The sequence below is a fragment of the Haemaphysalis longicornis genome, unplaced genomic scaffold, assembly GCF_048455015.1.
Source record: "Haemaphysalis longicornis isolate Haplotype H1 unplaced genomic scaffold, Haemaphysalis longicornis Haplotype H1 scaffold_12, whole genome shotgun sequence".
Taxonomy (NCBI): domain Eukaryota; kingdom Metazoa; phylum Arthropoda; class Arachnida; order Ixodida; family Ixodidae; genus Haemaphysalis; species Haemaphysalis longicornis.
In genome coordinates, this window is record NW_027526225.1 from 109,850,578 (window position 1) to 109,873,911 (window position 23,334).

Consider the following 23,334-nt stretch of genomic DNA (forward strand, 5'->3'; position numbering starts at 1 on the left):
CCCCACGCCGACAAGGATTCCCAGACGCAGTTTCCTCTCTAGTGCACTTACTAAGAAACTCTATGGTCGCGGCGAAATGGATGCTACAAAGGCGTCGCCCCGCGGTACCTTCCTGACAACCCTAGCGCGGCTCCTGAAAGCGGGATAACTTGTGAGCCTGGGATTAAGCAAGGACGCGCATGCGCGCCACGTCGGTCTCGACAGCAGGCGCAGTGCCTCCAGAGTGCGCAGTGACGGTTTTCGCCACGCGTTCACGTGGTCCGGAATAGGGTGTAGCCCGAAAGAACCCATTCCCGTTTGACCCGTTCCCGTTTGAACCCATTCCCGAAACGCCCTTCCCGCTTGACCCGTCCCGTGTGCGCCCGTTCCCGAAACGACCTTCCCGCTTGGGCGCTTCCTGTTTCAGCCCGTTCCCAAAACGCCCTTCCCGTTACAACCCGCTCCCAAAGCGCCCTTCTCATTTGAACCTGCATCGTTCCAACTCATTTGTATTTCTGAAAATATGCATTATCGTCTTCAAAACTGTTCTCCAAAATGGGCTTACAAGCAACGGGTCATGCACTGAAAACTTGTATGCAGGAAATTTTCCGTAATCGACCGATATTTCCGGCCGATAAAAGTTTCTGAATGCCTTAGGCCGATACTGCCCTTTTGACACAAAATTTGCAGCGGCGAAAGTGTGCTAGAAAGATACCCAATATCTTGAGTAATGCACGGATTGGATTTTTCTGCAGTTGGTGTTCGTACGTGAAGCAGAAATTTATTTATCAGCCACTCGTATGCTCATTGTTTGGAGCGTAGCTTTGTCTTCGGGTTCGAGAGATCTAGATCAAAGATGTCCGTAGGAGAGACTTTAAAAAAGGCAAAAACATGTGCATAAATTTGAGAATTGGCTACTATTGCCTTTCCTGCGTGAGTAATCAGCAGATTTTTTATTTATTTACCGATACTTTACGCCCTGGTCGGGCTCATGCAGGAGTGAAAACCACATCAGTATTGGTTGGCGTAGTTTAAAAACGCCCAACACAAATAAGTAAAAGACATAAATATGTTATAGACGCAAAGAGGTCCGAACGCAAAGGGGTCCGAACAACGATATGCATTCGTAATGTATTCCAATTTTAAAACACCACGATTCAACCAGAACACACATTTCCAATACGTGGGAAAATATCTTCAAACGATACCGAGTTCCTGTTCGTTCAGTTAACTTATTCCAGTAAGAAATTTCACGAGGAAACAAAGAGAACTTTCGAATAGTAATTCAGCTGATTGGCTGCCTAATATTCTTACTATGATGTCTTCTCGCTAAACGTCTGAAAGGCCCTTGGAGGTAGTATTCCCGCGACAATTTTAAGTTTCTGTAGTAAAAAAATTTAGGCTAGAGACGACCCTGCGCTGCTTACCTTTCTGAAGGTTTGCTCTATTATGCAAATTGAGTATACTAGAGTGCCGAGAATAAACAGAATCAATAAAACGCAAAGCTAAGTTTATAATTTTCGCCACTTCTCATGACTGCGATTTCTTATAGCCAGATGTGACATATGTATCCAGATACATAGGGTTACTTTATTTTTATACATCTTTTTATCTTTTATAGTTTTCAACTGTTTCTTTTCGACATTGATGTACACTTGCGCTATTATAACGATTAAATCTGTTAGTCCACCAAATACGATTTCTTTCAAAGTGACGGTGTTTTTGCGATCGTTTATTTGTGCTTCCGCGGCGCTTTTCTGGGCTTTTTGATTTTATCATTTTTGGTAACGGAGTATCAGATAGTTTTGATTTATTTAGTTCACTTTTAACATTTGTTGTCTTTTCTGGAGGGGGGGGGGGTTCAAATATTTGTTTTTATTAGTTATTTACTCATCCTTTGAGGAATATCTTGAAGCTTGAGTTAAAGTTAGCTCTAGAGTGTGGGTAAAATATATGTTTGTGTATAAACCTTCGGTTGATCGTGTGTGTTAGTAGTTCCTCCTCACACTTTTTCGGGACACGGCCATGATGGCGTCGTTTTAATGTAATAAAACTTAAGGGCCTGGTGTTTTGGGGGTGGATCTAAAGAAGCTAGAGACGAGAGTCAGTCGACCGAACAAGTGCAAACGAGGGCAGAAGCAGGGCGACCCTCGCGAACTAAATATATTTAGTTAAGTGCATTTAGGTATCTTGCTGTTTTCGTTGTCATAAGCAACGTGTTTGTTAATTTGTTAATTTGGTAATTTGTTAATTGGTGTGTTGATTTAAAACATTTATTTGTTCATTTGTTAATTGTTAATTTTTTTGTTAGGCTTTGTTAATTTAAAAGATTAAAATATTTATTAATTGGTATGACTTGAATTGTAACCAAATGAAAAACAATATGAAAATGTTTTTACAACGTTTCATAAACATAGGTACGTTATTCCGGGAGCGGACTAAATAGGAAAATACGAAACGGGAAGGTTCTTTCGCCCCGGGTTGAAATGGGAAGGAACAAACGGGAAGGTTGAAATGGTAATGGGTTCAAACGGGAACGGGCCAAGTGGGAAAGGGCGAAATGGGAAGGTCGTTTTGCGCCGGGTCGAAACGGGACGGAACAAGCGGGAAGGGCGAAATGGGAATGGGTTCAAACGGGAACCTCCCCCGGAATATTGTGTCCCCGCCTGCACCTCCTTCCACTGTTTATTTTTAAAGCGAAGCTTTCCTGGTATCACTGGTGGCGGTGTCGTAACCAGAACGCACTGCAGGAAAGCCAACTTCACACAAAGTGAGGGCACATGATGATGAAGGTGGTGTGTTGATGATGGCGATGACAATTAGGATGGTGATGATGATTGATTATGCTTGTGATGATGTAGTGACGACTACGACGACGATGAGGATGATGATGATGTCTAGGAGGAGGAGGAGGAGGAGGAGGAGGAGGAGGAGGAACGCTTCCCGTGGTCGGAATAAAACCTGTGTACCTTGCGTTGTGATGCCGACGTCTATCCGATTGGGCCAATCCGACACGATTGAAGCAGTTTGGATTTACCCTAACCTACTCGAACTACAAAGTAAATTGAACACAAATGAATCAATCGCAAAAGCCCACTGACTTAATTTTGCGCTGAGAAATCTTCACGTTTCAACAATCTTTCTCGTCAATTGAAAAGGGATTTAATATTTTTGGGGGGTTTCATGTGGCTTCGTTTGAGAAGGTGTTCCAGTAAACTGCAAGGCACTGTTTGAGTGCTTGGTATTTAGTCAATACCGTTTTTTCGCCCCCCCCCCTCCCTGTTCCCGAGTTTCTGTAGGAGGTCTATATACAACGAAATCCGAATTCAGTCCCACGGTTATCGTGAACGTTGAACGAGATGGTCGTACCCGGAGGGTTCCTGAATGATTTATAGCAAATAAATGAAACGATGTTTATCCTCGATACGGTTTGTCCTTGACTCTCTTGCAATATCATTGCGGTAATATGCCTCGAAAGAGTAGCGAAAAATGATTGTAACAACAACCGAACTATGGACATAATCAAATGTATTCCTTCCCGTTCAAAACATTCCTTCCACAATACAGTCGCATCTGTGTACATCCTAAAACACCTTAAGCTGGAATCTCAGCCACAGACGGCGGGTCCGCTATGCACCCGGTTTAAGCGACCCAATAAAGCCAGGTACCGCGAACTCCCACCGCCATTTCAACGGAACCGTTCGCAAACGAAGGCTTCTAGCACGCGCCAGCGGAACGCAATAAACGACGACTCCGGAACACCCGTTCCATCTCTGCTCGCTCGTCCGAGTGCGAGACAGTGGCCAAAGGAGACGGCGGCAGCCTATTGGTCCCGGACATGGAGTCGTTTGCCTGCCCGGCACGAAACATATTGGCCCTCGAACGAAGATCGATGCGCGGCCCTGGCAGTGCACAAAGCCCAGCAGCGCGAGCAGCGGGACATCGCGAGAACCCGGAGCGGAACGAGAGGATCAATTACCACCGTTCATCACCAGCCGCTGCGGGGGGACACCGGCAGAGTGCTGTGCGAGATGCGGCTGGACCGGGGCGCTAATGCCGCGTCGCCAGCCTCATGAGGGGGTCTCGTACAGTCTGACCAAATACGCTAGAACCCCAGACGGCTTGAAAGATTGTGTGTGCGTGCGCGCGTGTGTGTGTATGTGTGTTCATGTGTGTATATATGTGTATATGTGTGTATGTGTGCATGTGTGTATACATATATGTGCGTATGTGAGCATGTGCATGTGCGTATGTGTATGTCTGTATGTATGGGTATATGTGTATGTGAGTATGTGTGCATGTGTATGTATATTTGTATGGGAGTATGTGGGTCTGTGTGTCTGTGTATGTGTGTATGTGTATGAGTGAATGTGTATGTATGTGTATATGTGTATGTGAATTTGTGTGTATGGGTGGATGTGTATGGGCGTATGTGTATGTGTGTATGTCTATGTGTGTATGCGTATGCGTGTATGTTTCTAGGTATGTGCATGTGTATGTGCAGGTGTGTGTGTGTATGGGTGTGTGTATGTGTATGTGTGTACGTGCATGTGTATGTGTGTGTACAGTAAATCTGCGTTTAACAAAATTATTTTCATCACATTCTCGCCTTATTCGAAGATTTTTCAGTCCCAAATGCAGTGCACGGGAAGAAAATTTTCCCCGCGTTAAACGAAGCGCCGCTTACATCGAAGTCGATTTGCTATCGTACCGAGGGTTTTAGTATAAATGCGGTATATTGTAGACTAAATATCAAGCGAAAATAATAAGTCCCTTTTTTCGCACGTCGGCGAAACGCCGTGCCTGGTCGTCGTGCTGTGGTTGAAGGATCCCATGGAAGAAGTTGAACTTAATCCAGAGACTCCTGATTAAACGAAGTTTACGGTTCTACGCATGCCGGTGGCCTTTAACGCGCCCCACGAGGTGGCGCTCACGGTTGGTTTTAAAAGCACCATTGTTCATGCAACTTTAGGCTGCACTGAAAACGGTTGTGATGTTCAACTGCTTCCTCCCTCACTTCCCCTTCCGCCTCCTGCACTTCCTCATCTGTCGGAGCGCAAGGTACGCTTTACCGCCAAGCACTATTTCCGAACCAAAATTAAGCAAAGTCGAATTATAGTGTCATTGGGTTAGGCTAAAATCATGTTGATTGATTGATTGATTGATTGATTGATTGATTGATTGATTGATTGATTGATTGATTGATTGATTGATTGATTGATTGATTGATTGATTGATTGATTGATTGATTGATTGATTGATTGATTGTGTGGGCCTTTAGGCGTCGCAGCCACACCCAATATTCTATTTCGGTTGGTGTTAGACCGACAGGACTGCTCGTAAGCAGAAGTGAAGAAACTGGTTTCTGCGCATGAGCTGAAGCACCGAGTGGGTTCCACGAGATCTACCAAGATCGATTTTAGAGCGAAAGCTATAATGTGCCATGTCTCGCAAGGTCATTCATCGCGTCGCAATGAACCTGAGACGCCGCCGGAGCACAAGTGTGGCATGTATGACGTCATGCCACGTGACCCGCTGCGGAGAAGAGTCGCAGCTGCGCTCGCTACCACGTGACTACCACGGGGTACCACGTGGCTAGACGAGTTTAACGGCTGCTTCGGCGGCGCTTGATCGCTCAGTCTCACCATGGAATGCACGCCGGCTGCGCCGTTTGTGCATTATCGTTAGCTTTTGCTTATGATAAGAATGTCTACAAGTGTTAGCCTGAGCCATTCTTTCGGTTAATGCCGAATCAGACACCCACGGTTAAGTCTTCTCTACTCTTCTGACTGTTAAAACGGACCTCGGCGGAAAGGGTTCCGTAAGAAGTTGCTCCTAGCCTAGATCGGTCTCTCTTCCGTATAGCCAGTTTTTTGGAGTGCGGAATGCCTTCCGTTGAGGCCCTCTTCTCCAGGACCGAGAGAGAAAAAAACAGACTTAAGTGAGCAGCAGCTCACGGTGTTCACGAAGCACCATGACGTACGCGCAGATAATTGCTCTCGTGTAGCCGGCCATACAGAATGCATATTCCGCGATGAAACTCGGGTCGCTATGTTTCGTGCACGTATGTTGTGAGGTAGACAGAATGGTTTACCTTGAGAGGTAAAGGTAGCGACGAGAGCGCAGGCGAGCGAGCGGAACGGGCTGTCCAGGATGCTGGCCAAGTGGTAACGAGCGCAGCCGCAAAGTTCAACAAAAAGTTCAACAGTAGATCAAGAGGAGGTCTAACTAAACTAGGCTTTCGCCTTCACAGTCTTAGAAAGTCCTAAGCATCCGCCGAAACCTTTGTAGAGGCTGGTATGCAATGAATGATCATTTATAACTTAAAATTTCATGCTCTTGTTTCTTTTTTAACTCTCCCCTTCTGCTCTTTTCCTTTCAAACGTCAGTTTTCGTGGTAGATACTCTCCAACCAGTCCGGTGTTACGGATCAGCGCACCGCTGTGCTTAATAATAATATTCTTTATTTCAAAGCACTGAATACATATTCGGGCCAGCCCAAGCCAAAAAAGGCTTGTGGGGCCGTGCCCGGCAGTTTCTGCCCATTACGGACACCGCAGCAATACAAATATTGTCGTCGTACAAAAAAAATAGGAAAAGGAAATAAAGAAGAAAAAGTAAAAAGCAGGTACAAAAAGAAAAAAAGAGAGTCTGGTAATAAAATAAGCACCAGAAAATACATTCAACAGCTTCCACCATTCAACATTCAACCACGTAACACAAAAACGGCGTCTCTAACTTGAGCACGAGAGGTAAAGGAAAACAGTTCGGAGGGAAGGGAGTTGAGGATAGAAGGGACATAGAAAGTACGCAGCCGCTCACCATATTTAGTGCGAACCCTCGGCACAACAAAGCGATCTCGTAAGCGGAGGTCACGTTGCGGCGTGTACAATATACAGTGTTCGTGGGACCAAATATATTTTAAGACCACAGTTTGTTTAAACAACACAAAAAAATCGGGCATCCCTGACAATTCAAAAACGTCTGCATGAGAATCAAGCGACGCTCCGTACATTACAGACCTAAGAACGGATTTCAATACGCAGTTAATTTTGTTTTTCCAGAAGGCGGTACTGAAGTAAAAACTGCAAATGCCATACCGCACGACGCTGTAAGCAAGTGCATGAGATATTTGTTTGCGTATGTACACCGGACATAATGATTTAATAGAAAACAGGAGACAAGCAACCTTTCTGAGTTCGGTACATACATACGCTGCATGGCTATTCCAGGACATATCAGAATCAAACAATAAACCTAAGTACTTCACAGTAGATTGTTGGGCAACAGGTGTACATGCACATTGGACACAATTACTAGTATGCAAATAAATTGGAACGTGGTGAGGAATAAGCTTAGCTGGATTATGGAAACAAACTAGTTGTGACTTATTGTTGTTTATTGTAATTAGATTATCGCTGTACCACCGCATTACTTGCATACAGTCATACTGCAGGTATTCTGTTGATAGTTCATAGTTATTATGTCTGGATACAAGTACCGTGTCGTCCGCATATTGGAAAACTCTGCAATAAGTGCAAGAACCACTTAGGTCGTTAACGTATATATTAAATAAAATAGGAGCAAGAATAGACCCCTAAGGGGCGCCTGAGGGACCCCTGAGGGACGCCTGAGGGACGACTTCAAGCTTCGTGCAGCACTCCTCGGCTGTGTGGCGAAGACTTCACTACGTGCGCCTTTCGAGTAGGCGCCTGTGTGTCGGTGACTCAGGCTTGTAGCCAACGGATCCCAACACGCCGCTACATGCCTGGGAAGTCCGGATAGCTGGCGCCTCTCTGTCTGCGTGATTCGAACTTCGGCTGTGGCAGACGAGGCCTGTAGAGATGTAGAGACACTTCTGAAGGGCGAGGAGACCGTTGCGAAAACCTCCTCTCTCCCCTTTCTCGGACTCAGCGTGCGCCGCTACACTGACCGCTCACGAACTCTGGAAAGAGCGTTGTGTGTGTCTGTACTGTTCGCGCCGTGTGCAAGAACTAGAGGGAACGCTTGTTTGGCCGTTAGCTCTTTGGGTATAAATGAGACCCCACCCCCTCACCCCCAAGCGCTGAAGTTCATTTTCTGTTGGGGCAGTGAATCAATGCCGTCACTCTATTCGAGTCCTGTACTGCAACCTCGCCCATCGGGGCATTCTTCTTTGCTTCGGCTCATCTCTCGCCATGCAGTTAAACAAGTTTGTCTTCGGTTTCTTGTCGTCATCTTCAAGGCAGCAACATTGGCTCGCCGCTCGCTTCACCACGCTACCACACGCATGTCGGAGGCGAAAAAAGCTCGGCTCGGGTACTCGTGCCCGTATGCAACACCGGTCAGACATTTCGTTATATTTAATGCGCATGTAAGCATGCCCAACATCTGTCCCACTTTCCGTATTCGTACTAAAAGCGCCCCTTCATAGCTCTCAAATAAAAAAAAAATAAATAAACGTACAGCTATTTTGTACAATCATGCACAGTTTACAAAAAAACTACCGTCGCCGAAGCAGACGACAACTGTAACGGCTGTTGCGGACGCCGAGGCACCAAGAATTTATATAAACATCCCCCTCGCGAGGGGCACGGTCAAATGCAGAGCATTTTCGGGGGGCGCACATACCCGATTTTATCTGGTTCGAAAGAAATTGACAGCGAGAGCGAACGCCGAGAACCGCCCCATCACGGCACGACCGCGCCACGACCACGTCACGACTACGTCACGATCACGCCACAACTGTTGTTGCTCCCGCGCCAAACTACGACGCATGCGCGCCCCACCTGTTGCTGAACGCGATCCGAGCACGCAGAGAACACGCGAGGAGCAGCGGAGAGCAGGCGAGGAGGAGTGGGGGAGAGGGCGCACATGGAACGGCTGTTGCGGACGCCGAGGCACGCCAACGCCGGGTGACATTGTGAGTTAAAGAAATACTCTGCATTTAAAAGTATGAGATCCAGGAAAGAAAGTAATAGAATGTACATTTCATCGCCACGAGATTATAACATTACACCAAATCTATTTTTCTTTGTTTTTCAGTGTCCACTTATCCGCATACATTTCCAGAGTCTCTCTCGCAACGTCGGATCGGAAGACACTTTCCCAACCTTCCAGCCTTATCGTATACACTGCGGGATTCATGCCTGCACTTATAGCCGGAAAAAGCCAGGGGGGCTCAAATTACAAATTATTCTGTACCGCTCCGGGCGCGTGCGCTCGGTAGGCTGTAGCACGTGCCTCGCTTGCCTTTTGTGAACCCCGTGCTAGAATAAAAACAGCCTTTTGAATACGATACACGTGCGCTCGAATCCCATTCAAACTAATGAATACAACACGCCGAGAGAGAGTCGCAGAATCGGCGTAGAAAGCGAGCTTCACCCCGAAAAAGAAGATAAAAAAAGGCGGAAAGCAGGAATCGTGTTCCCGATTAGTTCTTTTGACGAGCTACAGCCTGCACTCGGCTAATTAGCTGCCGCAGCCGGGAAACCGGATAAAAAAAATGGCGCTTCGCTCTTGCTATGACTCGACCTTCGCTGGTCTCCATTTCACGGAGAGTGCATGTGATCGGAGCGGTACAGCCCCGAAAGCTCAAAACAAGGGAAACCATTACGTCGAAAATTATTCATCAGAGTTGAAAGTTCATGCCGAGAGACGCTGAGAGCGAGAGCAGAAAAGCTGCACAAGCAAGCAGAAGCGTAAAAATTAAAACAAAGACATGTCCAGAGGGTGGACAGTCTGTCAAGCCGCGCCCCACAGTATATACGACGCGTACCCACACCCGTAAATGCGGAACAGCGACCGTTGCTCGCGTGTATTAATAATGACGTCCACCGGGTATTTCTGCCACCCATCAAAATTGAAAAGCGGAGCCCGTATCCATATGAATATATATATATATATATGTATGTACATATATATATATATATATATATATATATATATATATATATATATATATATATATATATATATATATATATATATATATATATATATATATATATATATATATATATATATATATATATATATGCGTGTGTGTGTGTGTGGGGGGGGGGGGGGTGTAACGTGTACATACAGCGCATAGCTCCTACCGCGACATGAGCGCATCAAGTTCGATTCGGAGACCCGGATGCCTATGTACGCATTGGGCCGTAAATATGAATTATGATACTCCAGGACAGCGGCACGCGAGCGCCCTGCGGGTTTTAAACGCATGCGACCATAATGGGGGGACAGAAAGAGAGAAAAACAGCGCGGGGCTAAAGCAGCATCAAAGGGACCTCCCGATGCCACGCCGAACATGAAACGACCCGGCGCGTCAGCTATATACTGGCAAGCACTCCCGCGGGGACGTCGCTGAATGAGCGATTTTCGGTGACGGGGGTAGGGCGTATACAGCATGAAAAGATGGCTTCAGTTTTCAACTTTTATACCGGTAGAAGCAGGTGTCGGATAACGGCAGGTGCTCTCGTCCGAAAACTAGAAAGCGAGCTGTTTCTCGGTCATGCATTAATATCGTACGAAACAGGAGAGGAGCGAGGAAGGAGCCCTGCAGAATCCCCATATTGCTCATCGTTTCGGAGTACCTTGAAATTGTATGCTGAGGACAATTTTTTCCCTTCCCATAACACCGACATTTAGGCGAGCAGTATGCCCGACTTCCGGACATCTTTCAACGAGAAAGCCTCCTGCTCGCTGCATCGCTCTAAACTTTCTCGTCACACGATTCGCAACCTAGGGCCACGAATTAATGTCGTTCTTCTTTAAACACTAGGCCGATAAGAAGGATATAAGGTTTGTTGTCATTGGTCGCATAATGACGGCGTCACGAGAGGGCCTTCCGGTCTAAACGGTGTTGTTTCGTGTCGCGGAGGGTTCTCATCACAGCTGATAGCGCACGCGCGCATTTCATTTGTCGGGAGTGCGTCAGTACGTAAAGTTCAGGTAGCTCCAGGTCAGTAGTGGAATCATTTTTCATCTAAGATGAATACAGCCGAATTCAGATAACGAGACGTCTTTTAACATGTATGGTAAATTTCGCCGCCGCCAAACGCGGGTCAAGTTCAAGTTAGTTGAGAAATTTCTAGCAGCAACTTTTTGATCAGGAGAAATGACATGTTGGCGTTCATATTTTAGCGGTTCCCACAGTGTGGCCTCGGTGGGACGGACAAGAATTTGCTTGTAGGTGTTATGAAGATTAACCTCAACAGTGAGTAAACCTATGTTGTTTATGTTCCCCAACGTTAACAACAACGAGCGAATGACTAAAGATGGACGTATGTTGGGTACCACACTTAAATTAAGAGATGAATGACTCCGGCAAAGCTTCCTTTACAAGCGACGTGCAATGAAGCCCTTGTACAGTCTACGTCATGATTTCTTTATAACGAAGCTGTATATGGCTCTGCCCCGACAGACCGAGCGTAGACGAACAATTTTCAGCACATAAAAATTGATAAAAATTAGAAAAAAAACGGTCATGAGGCCTCTGTATAAGACGACTTGTTTTGCCTTTATCGAAAAGGTGATACCGAGATTAAGGGAATCATTGCAAGCTTGGTCCTTGTAAGCTGTATTTCGCACATTCTGTGTTGCCCAGTGAAACAGGCCATCAACGGGAGGAGTGTGGTTACAGCGCCATTTTATACTCATCACTCCCTCAGCCGCGTACTTCTGAGCCGTGCGTACTTGCCACGCGTTGCGTGGCGAGGAGTGCATCACAACGCAGTCAGCCAGTAAAATGGCAATTTTGTAGCGTTAGCTACATTGGCCGAAGCTGAGCAGTTTCGCGTGGACCTTGAAGGGCCCTGCTGCGCAAGGGCCAGGAGCATTGGATTGGATTGGATTGGCTTGAATTAGATTAGATTGGATTAGATTGGATTGGATTTAGATTGGATTGGATTTAGATTGGATTGATTTAGATTGTATTAAATTGGATTGGATTGTATTAAATTGGATTGTATTGGATTGGAAATCGTTTTAGAAGCAGTAAACATGATAATCAAGCTAATCCTAGACAACCAAGAAACCTAAGAATAACCAGCTGAACCTTAGCTCACGCTACGTATATCCTGGCATAGCCGAGCTAAGCCACTGCTAATTTTTTTTTAGACTCCCGTCTGGCCCTTAATGCCTCCAGTCTCTTCCTAATCAGCAGCTACTTTGCGACATTTCGTTTTTACACAAAGCCGTCAGTGCTCGCCACCTCGTCGAACCCCAGTGGATTCCGGCACATTGCGGTGTATCGGGCAATTCTACAGCAGACGCTACAGCTTCCCAGGCTCACAATCCCCAAGTTCCCATTCGCTGCTGAGCACGAGGTCGCGGGTTCGATTCCCGGCCGCGCGGCCGCTTTTGTGATGGAGGCGAAAGGCAAAAACGCCCGTGTGTTTGAGATTTCAGCGCACGTTAAATATCCCCAGGTGGTCGAAATTAATCCGGAGCCCTCCACTACGGCGCGCCTCATCGCCTGCGTTGCGTCGGCGCGTTAAACCCCACAATCAATCAATCAATCAAATCAACCAAGTTCCCATTGCGGCCGTACCGTTCTCCACGGAAGACGCAGCCGCACTGGCGTCTCGTGTTGCGCGGCAGGTACAGCTTTCCATATGGGCTGCTCCATCACGCCGCTATGCACCGCTCTACTCCATTGATCCAGTATGTATACTTTCAAGTGGCCGCCTGGTCTCAACAAGCACGACGCAGCCGTAATACACCGTATACGTCTGAACGTCGCCTATGCACGCCTTTTCTGTTTTAAGCTGCAGCAGACTAACTCACCATTGAGCAAAGACTGCGACTGTCTAGAAGATATCCACCACGTCATCTGCGTGTGTCAACTATATGATACACCCAGAATCTCATTGACAGCGACTTTGGGTAAACTACCCACATCGCGTCTTACGTTACATGATATGCTTGGCCCCTGGTCATGTGCTAAAATGGCCTCACGTGCGACGAAAACCCTTCTCAGTTTCCTCCGTAGTTCAGGACTAGTTAACAATCTTCAACAGTGCTAAACATCGATGATACGCGTGATATAGTACCACGTTCCCCATCCTTCAACCACTGTGGGATGTCAAAGTGAAAGTGAACATTTCGCGTATGTGTTCAGCATGGCTGCCATGCTAACGCTAAACGTGCCGTGTGCGCGTGTAGTTACTCCACGGTCTTAGAACTCTGTTCAACTTGAAGCGAACATTTCCTCGAGTATACTTCAGCATTTCTTTTTATACCGAACTACTGGACTTGGTTCGGACTCCAATTCTCATCATTCCTTTTTTTCCTTATTTTTCTTCTTTTCTTCTTGCTTCTCTTTTTCTCTTTTTTTTTTCTCACTCGTTTCATTTTTCCCCTGACGTAGCATGCCAAGCTCTTTGCTGGAAAAACCTCGTCAGTACCATTAAACTACATTCTCTCTCTCCACGCGCTGCCTGTCTTCCCCAACCCCTCCTCTACTGGCACTGCGCAACGCCGAGCGCTCTTCTGCGGCCAACTGTGCGGCACACTAGAACCTGCATCGCGATTAACGTAGCCGCGCTGCAATAAAACGTCCTCGTCTCTACCCACCGATCGTGTGTGTCCGTTGTCACACCATTGTCCTTATGTTCATCCTTATAATCCTTATGATCACACCACTGTCCTTATGATTATATAATACTGGTCCCCAGTATAGCTAAAACCCAACGTAGCAAATCCCACCAGAGCTCCAGCTTCGCTGGACCTTCCTCTTCGCATTTAAAAGGGCTCATTAAAAAAAATTGGCTCTAATCCGCGCTGTGAAGGTGTAAACGTCACCCACTACAATTTCCCATGCGACGTAACTCGAATTCACACGCGTGGCTCTACAAAGAGTGAAACGAGGGATTCCGCCAGCTGTTACCTGGAAGTCGTGGTGGCGGCGTCCCGAACGCAGCAGCAGCGTCGGCCACGGCCGGACTAAAGAGGCGGACGCCGCCGCTGTAGCCCGGCCGTGAGTCGGGAGAAAGAAAACGGAGAGGAGCTCCTTTCGAAGGTTGATACAGTGGAACATGGCCATCCTGATGTGCTAGCTTGGGGCTACACCACCACGCAACACAAGTGCAGACACCGAAACTATTCGGAAATGTGAGCTAAGTGATTCCTATTTATACCGATTTAAACTAGTTAGTTTAGTAAGTTTGAGAATTGCGAGAGAGCCCAGGGAACTTTCATAATCGCTATTTATCAGAACCAGTTGCTACTTTCGCCTTTTGTAGTACATCTTAAAACACAACAGAATTAGTAATCACCAATTTAGAAAACGCAGTCCCATTCGTGGCAAGCAGCGCGCAAAAGGTAGCGCGTTTCTCGAGCGGCCAGATGTCTGTATGTGGTCTCTACATTTTGTTTTACCGCCCTGCTAAGCAATCCTTAACGCAAGTTTGCCGTACGACCACTTAATTCCGTCGGGTGCGGGTTACCGTTGAGGTGCTGTCGAACAAGTTAAATGAGTACTGACACCAAATTTTGACGCCTAAAAAATGATATAATTGGCTTTACTAGTTTGTACACATGCCTCACAGAAATTTTTGCAGCGATCCGAGGCCGGAATCACATCTAAAATCGATTTTGATTGTCCCGGCCGCGAGCTTCCACAAATCGGCAGCACTAGCGAAATCGCTTTCGGCGTGACGAAACATCGGCCTGCGTGTCTGGCCGGTTCAGGGTGACGTCATATAGTCATTTTCGGAACCGGAAACGATATCCTGCGCTGCTGTTGCCGGTGGTATTCGTTTGGGCAGGAGACGTGGGCGTAGCTGTGTGGGCAATGCTTGTAAACTTTGCGTGTTCAACGTCTTTGCTCTTCCGTTCGTGGCCGGCGCATGGTGTTCCCTGGCACTGGTGCCGAAAACTGCGCGGTGCCGGCACCGCGGCGACGCGGCGGTGCGCGTCGCCGAGCTCGCCCAAGTTGCGCAATTGCAAGCTCGCGGAATGCGAAGTACTGCTCGTGGAAGCCTGTCCGAGCAAATCGACGACGACGCCAAGATGCATTATTTTCCACGCGACGACATGCAGCGCTAAACGTAGACTGAGTTCGTGCGCGGCGGCGGCCGCAAGAACTGTCGCCCAAGCCAGCGGGCTCGGCGTTGCTCTGGTCAGCTTGGGTGTTGGGAACTTCAGGTTTAGTATCGTGGCGACTATTTGATCGCTGGTATCTGTACAACTGCGAATGACCATCCCTTACACAACTTTTCACCACACTATCATCGCCTTTTTCGCATATGGAGCTTTATTTTGGTGATAATTTCCGTTTCAGCGATCGGTGACCAAAACATCTTCCGTGGCCTGTTTTGATTCTAGCGCGCAGGTGGCGCCATCTTTCGGCCGCTCGCCGCAGCCGCAGCGGTGCCGGCGGTGCTGGGTCGGAGCGCCGAACCTCCGCTTCCGGTCAGCGTAGGCTTACCATCGCGGTAAATATCTGAACGCCGCTTTTAAATTCAGCGCTGAAAACAACCCCTAGCACAATTTTTCAACACACTAACATCTACTTTCTCGCATGTGGAACTTCATTTTCGCGATCAGATTGATTAGAAGAGTGGCGACAAGCTGTTGCTATCACGGTCTGCGCCGGTTTGAGCCGCAGTGATATTAAAAAACGGACGACGGCGAAGACATCGCCGGCCTAATCGCCTGGCCAAATAAAGTTGTTCTGTCTGTCGTGTGGCAGCGACTCATCCGAGTCTGACGATTCAGACGACATGTCGACTGCTCGGACGAGTGCGGACCATGTGCAATCGTAGCAGACGATGCGGCGAACGTCCCCTGACGTCACGGGTGAGACCGTGACGTAGGACTGGCCCGCTTGCAGGCTGGCCTTCGAACGGCCATTTTCCCGCGCGGCGACCAAATTTGAAACTGGTTGCAATAACGTGCTATAATTAATTCTGTGTTGGCGGCTGACGGCTTTCGGTGCGATTTTCGTAATCACTGGGTCAATAAGTATTCTTTTAAAGCATAAAAACTGAAAGCGAGAAATTTCGTGTCAGTACTCCTTTAATCAAGCCGTGCGAAGGCCCCGTGCAATGGACGCGAAACTGCACCAAAACAGGCCCAAAACAATCGTCGCTAAATCAGACGACAAAGCCGTACCGCCGACGCCGGGGAGCAGGCACTTCTGTGTGGGAAACGCTGGGTAAAAATTCGCCGCGCCATCTACAGTGTGCTCCGTGAGGGAACCCCCCCCCCCTCCCTCCCCCCCCCCCCACTTCGCTCGCCGCCGCCTCGGCCGCGTTGGAGTTTGTGGTCCCGCACGGCACGAAAGAACCGTTGGCTGGTAGAGCTAGAAAGCTTTAAAAAAGCAATTGGTCTCCATCCCGTTCTTCGAAAGTGAATGTACAGCAAAGCTGTTGTAAACCACTACAAATGGTGATGGAGGAGGGTATCAAGTGTTTCCCGTCGTCTCGGCGGGCTTGTTGCTTGCGCTCGGCTAACGTCACTAGAAAATGGTAGAAAGTAACGGCACTATTTTCTCCTATTGTTCAGTGCTGCCGCCCTGATCAATGGTCAGTTCGCATCACCTGACTTTTTTTATACACTGCGACGGTTCATGGTCGCCGAAATTTTGTAGTTTTTGCGTTTTAGTAGGTCACCTCTGGTAGGCTTAGCTTATCCTACCTGCTCTGCGGCTGCACGCGACTGACGTCATTCCGACTGCGAATCAAAGGTAACGCGTGTAACAGCATTTCAGCAGCAGAAGTGTGTCCAAAGATGCCGTTTTGCTGCATCTTCAGTATTGTTGTTAATAAACGACCCGGTCGATGTTAATTGCGAGGCCTATGCGGCAATCTCGCAACGCTGATAAACGCCAAAATGTCTGCCGTTGCTGACTTCCGTGTCTCAGTAGCGGCACCCTAATACCTGATCTACTGACACTACGCTCGGCTGCTCTAGCGGCAACTGCTGGGTCCTGCCTAGCCTGACGCATGCGCTCGGGGTCTTGGAAAGAACTGCTCTACTTAGTGACACTAGTCCTGCCTAGCCTTCAAAGATAATCTGCAAACATAATCTTTACCGGGAACACATGTACGGAGCGCCTCATAGCCTGTGTAGCGTCGGCGCGTTAAACCTCACAATCAATCAATCAATAAATCAATCAATCAATCAATCAATCAATCAATCAATCAATCAGTCAGTCAGTCAGTCAGTCAGTCAGCCAGTCAATCAATCAATCAATCAATCAATCAATCAATCAATCAATCAATCAATCAATCAATCAATCAATCAATCAATCAATCAATCAATCAATCAATCAATCAATCATCATCAATCAATCAATCAATCAATCAATCAATCGATCAGCAGAGCTGGGGGTCGATCTAGCTTCTCATTACGCTGGCAGCGGATCCCAGGAGAGCGGTAGAAGCCTGAACCCAGCAGTGTTTTGGACGGCACTGTAAAGCAAAAAAAGTCCATCAAAGTATGCACAGAGTTTTTCTTTTTTTTTTTTTTTTTTCAGTAGCAGTCATCGCCATCCCATTCGTCGTCGTCCTCCGACGGCACAGCCGAGTAGCGCGAATCCTCTTGTAGCGCGTCAGTGCCTCGGTAGAGCTCCACTTCTTCGTCAGCTGGTTCTAGGGTGGCGTGGTGGTGGTGGCCCATAAAATGGCGCATACCCAGTTAGGGGGGTTGGCCAAGAAGAGTTTATCTTTTTTTATGGTAATCGAACAGTTAAGGCAAACTAATGGAGCCTTGGAAGAATTGGAAGAATTGAATGGAAGAATTCAGCTTGTCGCTGCATCAACGTCTGGATTGTGAAGAAAAGGGTTCATAGATTCGTCGTCATCGTCTTCGGCGTGGCGGACCCGTGACGCGCCGGTCGCTACATAACGGTGACGACGAAGGCGGGGAGTACCTCACGTGGCGTAAGCCCATGGCACGCGCAAGCCTGGACGACGCCGGGCGGTCGGCGCGAGGCATGCGCTCACGTGCGCACGGTATTTTTTTACAACAAACCTGTATACCAACACCACCCCAACAGTTTCATCTCCGTGGGCAAAAACGCCAAGGCACCAAGGCCTAAGACGCCAAGCGCATGCGTTAGGCTAATCAGGCATAAAGAATAGAGCTCAGCATGGTTTAAGGAAACCACAAAACCTTTTGTGGTTTAAGGAAACTACAAAACAAGCCTCGAAACCACATTATGGATGATCAGGCGCCTGTGAGCAATGGGACCCCCTAACGTGGAGGGCTCCGGATTAACTTTGACCCCCTGGGGATCTTTAGCGTGCGCCGAAATCTCGAACACACGGGCGTTTTCGCTTTGCGGCCGGATATCGAACCGACGTTCTTGGGCTCAGTAGAACAGCGCCTTAGCCACTGAGCGACCGCGGCGGGTCCCCAGCTCTGCTGTTTCTCCAGCCTTGCACCAATAGATCAAGCTGCGCCAACGTTTTCCAGTACGCATTTTTTCCGCCGTAAAAGTTGTGCCTTTCGAAAACGTTGACCTCTGGCACAAAGCTAGGCCTAAGTAATCCTTAGAATAAAACATTTGTCTACTGATGTCGAATCAAACTGCACTTGTTCGTTGCGCTGTCGCGATGTAATTAGTTTATTCAATCTACTATGATATCTCCGCAATAAGAACTATATATTAATAGCTTAACTAAATAATACAGCTACTTTTCTGCCATAACAAAAGGGGTGAGACCCGAAACAGAGCTTTATAAAGATTCTTTAAATAAGTCACTACTTTGAAACTTTAAAAAGAAATGGCACGCAGCAAGCCTTTAAATTTATATAACTGTTAGGGGCACCAGGCCAATAAATGTAACAAGAGAAAATTTATAGTAAGCGATGAAAAAAAACTACGACAAACGGTGAGTCTGCATTCCTTGGGCGAACATGGCATTTCGCCTTTCGCAGCAGCAAGATCTCAGCACAGCAAGAAGTCAGCACGAGTTCAGCATCAGCCAGCCATCGTCATCGAACCATTCTGTCCTCTCACCCCCGCAACAGCTTTCCCGGCCAAAAAAAATTTGAATAATGAAATAAAAAAAGAGCTACTTCATGCACGACTCAAACTTGGTCGCGCCAACGTAGCCTCCGGCCATGGCTGTCCTGACCTGCTTCTCGAACTGCTTTCGGTCGCTCTTCAAGACCTCAGCCGCCTCTTTGTTCAGCGGGTCCTCGGGGTTCGGCTCCAGGAGGATGAACTGCAAGCCGTAGACGACGGAGCTGATGGTCAGCACCGGCTTCCAGTCTTCGCGCAGGATGTTCAGACAGACGCTGCCGTTGAGGTCGATGTTCGGGTGGTAGACCTTATTGTCGCACTTCACCTTGGGAGGGTCGTGCGGGTAGTTGGGACCGACCTTGAAGCTGAATACGAAGCGGCCGTCGCGGTAGAAGCCTTCATCGGGGCACATGACCAGCTTGAAATTGAGCAGGTCGTCCGGGTCGGGGAACTCGAGCTCGCAGGTCGCGGGCAGGTGGAGCTCGTGGATGTCTTTGGTGATGCGTAGCTGGGCGGCGGACGCCCGCTTCTTGTTCGCAGGGCTCGCTTCGTCGCCGTCCTTCTGCTGCTGCTTCTGCTTGAGCGAGAAGAGATTTAGCATCGTCGCGCTGATCGGTAACGTGGACGAGATGAAAGCCCTTGGGCGCCCCTGTGATCTCTGGCTTTGGCTGGCTGCTATCCAGACTCGCGATCTCTCTCTATCCGGTTTTGCGCTCGGTGATGATGATGACGATAAGCTCGTCCGATTCGACGTGTACTCCGGGGATTGGCCTGTGCTCACTACATGACATCCGGCTCAGTAATTGTTGGTTGAAAATAAGCAAACTAAAAACATGGCGGGGAAAAAAGGGGGGGGAGCATAACAACAAATCCAGAGAACATTTTCTCAAGGTTTCTCAATAAATGCGAAACATATGTGGGCTCAATTGCATAATGGGCGTCGATTGTGAGGATTTGTTAAGTTGTCCCGTTGCAAGTCTGTAGTAGTTTTGTTGTCGTTTTCCCGTAAGCCTTTTGTATGCCCCGGCACTCTGTACGAGAATTTCTAGAACTTGTGGGCACGTGAGCCCCTACGCCCGTGCCCTGTGCCCCGCCCGTGAGGGTGACAGTGCATAGTGCGCGCGCAGCGAGCGCAGAGAGAGAGAGAGAGAGAGAGAGAGAGAGAGAGAGAGAGAGAGAGAGAGAGAGAGAGAGAGAGAGAGAGAGAGAGAGAGAGAGAGATCTTTAATGAAGTCTGGCGGTATTAGCCGAGCTAAAATGCCTAACTTGCTACGCCAGTTGATGACGTGATGAAGACGACGGCGATGATGTTCAGTCGGCGAGTTATTCACAGCTACTGGTCTAGACCTGTGTGTGGCAGGTACTCTATGACAGCTTTTGTAGCCCCTAAAGCACGTTTGGGACAAGCCCATGGTCCTAAAACGACCTTTAGCTGCATGTCCACGGAAAGCGGCAGTCCCAAAGATACTGAGAAGGACACTCTTTGAGCACTGAACCGAGCACATTCACAGAGTAGGTGCTGGTAGGTTTCTCGCACATAGCAGCGTAGGCAGAGTGGTGATGTAGCTCGTTTCATCGTAAAGAGGAAGTTGCGCCTCTATGCGACATTCAACCGCATGCGATGTAGAATTGCTTCTACCGCTTGGAGAGTCCTGGTGGCATTTTGAATTTGCAGTTGGGGTCGATAGAAGATAGCGGCGCGTGATGAGGTGATACGCCATCCCAGGCTGCGCGCTGCATGTTCCATGCCACGCTGGATGCAAGGACAGACGCATATTTCCTGGAGAATGGTATGGATATTGCCGATGCACGATGGTTATGCGCGACGGATGCAGCAATGTCCGCCTTCACATTGCCAGTTATCCCACAATGGGATGAAATTCACTGGACTGCTATGTGATGGTGCGCTTGTAGAGCTTGTAGATGTAAAGCGCGTATGTCAGACACAAGCTGTTCTTTTGGAAAAGACGCTAAACATTGAAGGTCATCCCTTGAGTCTGTGAAGATGGCCAACTCTCGTGCGGGTTGCTTGACCATATGAGCAGGGCGAAGTGCGCGTCAAGCCATGAAACCCAAGTCAAGCGCAAATGAACCTTGTAGCGCATAAAAGCGGCTATCGGGTGAGCAGGGTGAGCAGACAGGGGTGGGGGCGCACGCGGGAGACGCGAGGGCAGCTGCGACCGCGGGTGGCAGAAGGGAGTGACGGAGGGCGGCGAGTCACAACCACGACGACCAGACAGCAAGGAGCAACCAGCGTCCAAGGTGGACGCTCATCCCCGGACCGAGGCCCAAGGCAACGAACACACCGTCGTCAGTGAGCCGCAAGATGATGATGATGAAACAACATTTATTGAGCCCAAAAGATTTGGTGGTGCCCACAGGCACCAGACGGGGGTGGTTCCCTATTCACGGGACCCATATGTCGCCAACAACTCCTGGCCCCTGGCCACCAGGGCTAGCTGGGTCGGCAGAGCGGGGCTGGACAGCAAGGTCTCCCATCGCTCAAGGAGTGGGGGTGGGGAAGTGGAGGTAGGATAGGGGGGTGTAGGGGAGGGAGTGGGGGGAACTGGACTGTTGAGGAACGTGCATTCCGCCATGACGTGCGACAGGGTGCCTTCGGTCTGCTTGCAGAAAGGACAGGTGGCGTCGTGTAACTAGGGATACATTCGATGGAGCAGGGTTGGGTGCGCGAGTGACCCCGCCTGCACTCTGCGCAGGATCGTTTGCTGTTGCCTGGTTAGAGAGCGGTGCGGTTCGGGTAAGGTGCGCCGTTCTTCCCTGTACGCTCGAGTAATCTCTCTGTAGCTTGTCATTGGGCTCGGGGTGTCCGCATCATCGCGCGACTCGGTGGCTGCCCGGAGCGTCATTTCGCGGGCGTGGTAGTCGGCGATGGTGTTGCCTGCTACCCCCGAGTGAGCTGGGACCCACACGAGTTCAACGGCTCGTCCCGGTGTCACCTTCTTGTTCAAAATCGCAAATGCCGCGGAGGAAACGCATCGCCTTCGGTAGTTGCCGTACGCAGTCTTGGAGTCCGTGACCACGGTCTCGACGTCCGGTTGAACGAGCGCCAGAGCCACAGCCACTTCTTCTGCCGTCACGGGATCTCTCGTCCTCGTCGACGTTGTGATGATCAGTCGGTCGTGTGTCGTAACGACTGCCGCCGCCCGGTCGCTGCCTTTCCTAAGCGAGGCGTCCGCGTATAGAACCCGGGGATTCTCCTCCAGCTGTTGGGCCAGGGCCTTGGCCCGCGCATCGCGCCTCCCGTCATCCTTACCCGGGGTCATGTTCCGGGGTAGGGGCTTGGTTTCGATTGCCTCCTTCCACCTCTCGGGTAGGGGCGCCGTCGTGGGTATCGGTTCTATCCGCCATCCCATCTTGCGAAGGACGGCGCGTCCGTGTTCTGTTCTACTGAGTCTGACGCGTTGATTAGAGAGGTGAGCTTCCACTAGCTCGTCCACTGTGTTGTGGACGCCCATGTCCTGCAGTCGTCGGGTCGACGAGTGCATGGGAACGCCCAGAGCTTGTTTCGTTGCCTTGCGAACAGGGTGTCGAACCGAAATTTTTGGGGGTTCGGTTCGGGTTCGGGTTCAAGGCTTTCGCGTTCGGTTCGGGTTCAGTTCCGGCGCACCATTCCGTTCCGGTTCGAACCGGTTCTAACCGGTTCAAACGGGTTCGAACGGGTTCGGAGAAAAAAAGCAGGCGTGTTTTTTTCTGTTAATTTTTTGTGTTCGGTTTTCGTTTCCTTGTCAGGTTTCTTTGTCAAAAACGAAGCCATATTGTAGGTTTTTTTGTGCAAATGTTTTGTTTTGGTCAAAAATAAGCAACCCTGCAACCCTTTTTTCAACTTTGTTCGAAATCTTGAATGCTTGCAGAAAGTAGTCAACCAACACATCCAGTACTTAGATCAGGGAGTCGGAAAGTCCCTCAGACAAAAAGTACTGCTCTGTCCCCATCAGATAACTTACAAACTTGCTTGAAATATTTTTCTCTCTTCCCCAGTCTTGGTGTTCTTCTACCGCTGGAATGACGTCATTACAGCGATGTAGCGGCTATTTGCCAGCTTTCCTTAAGTTGTGACATTAAAATGAAACCACAAAAGCGAAGCAGAAACGGAAGGCGTATCTGCTGGGACGAGAAAATCCCGCACTGCTCCTCTGTGCTAGCAATAGCTATAATTTTTGCAGTGCTTCCAGATGCGAAGATAAGAGTGAGAGCGTTGATCTAAAGTGTTGAAGAGTTTCTTTAACTGTAAAATGTACTGCAAAATGATTTCTATAGTAGGTCCACGATTACAACATTAACTGAAGCGAAATGAAAAATTCGCTCGGACACATAAGACTCCATATTTGTATGAATTTGAAAGCCCTGCTTTTTATGGCGGCAAGTTTATTTTTATT

The 23,334-nt window shown here is 48.6% G+C and overlaps 1 pseudogene; it reads right to left on the reverse strand.

The window, feature by feature from the left end:
• Nucleotides 1-18,986: 18,986 nt before the first annotated feature.
• Nucleotides 18,987-19,538, reverse strand: LOC144162122 (NEDD8-conjugating enzyme Ubc12 pseudogene; annotated as a pseudogene).
• Between the last annotated feature and the right edge of the window lie 3,796 nt (nucleotides 19,539-23,334).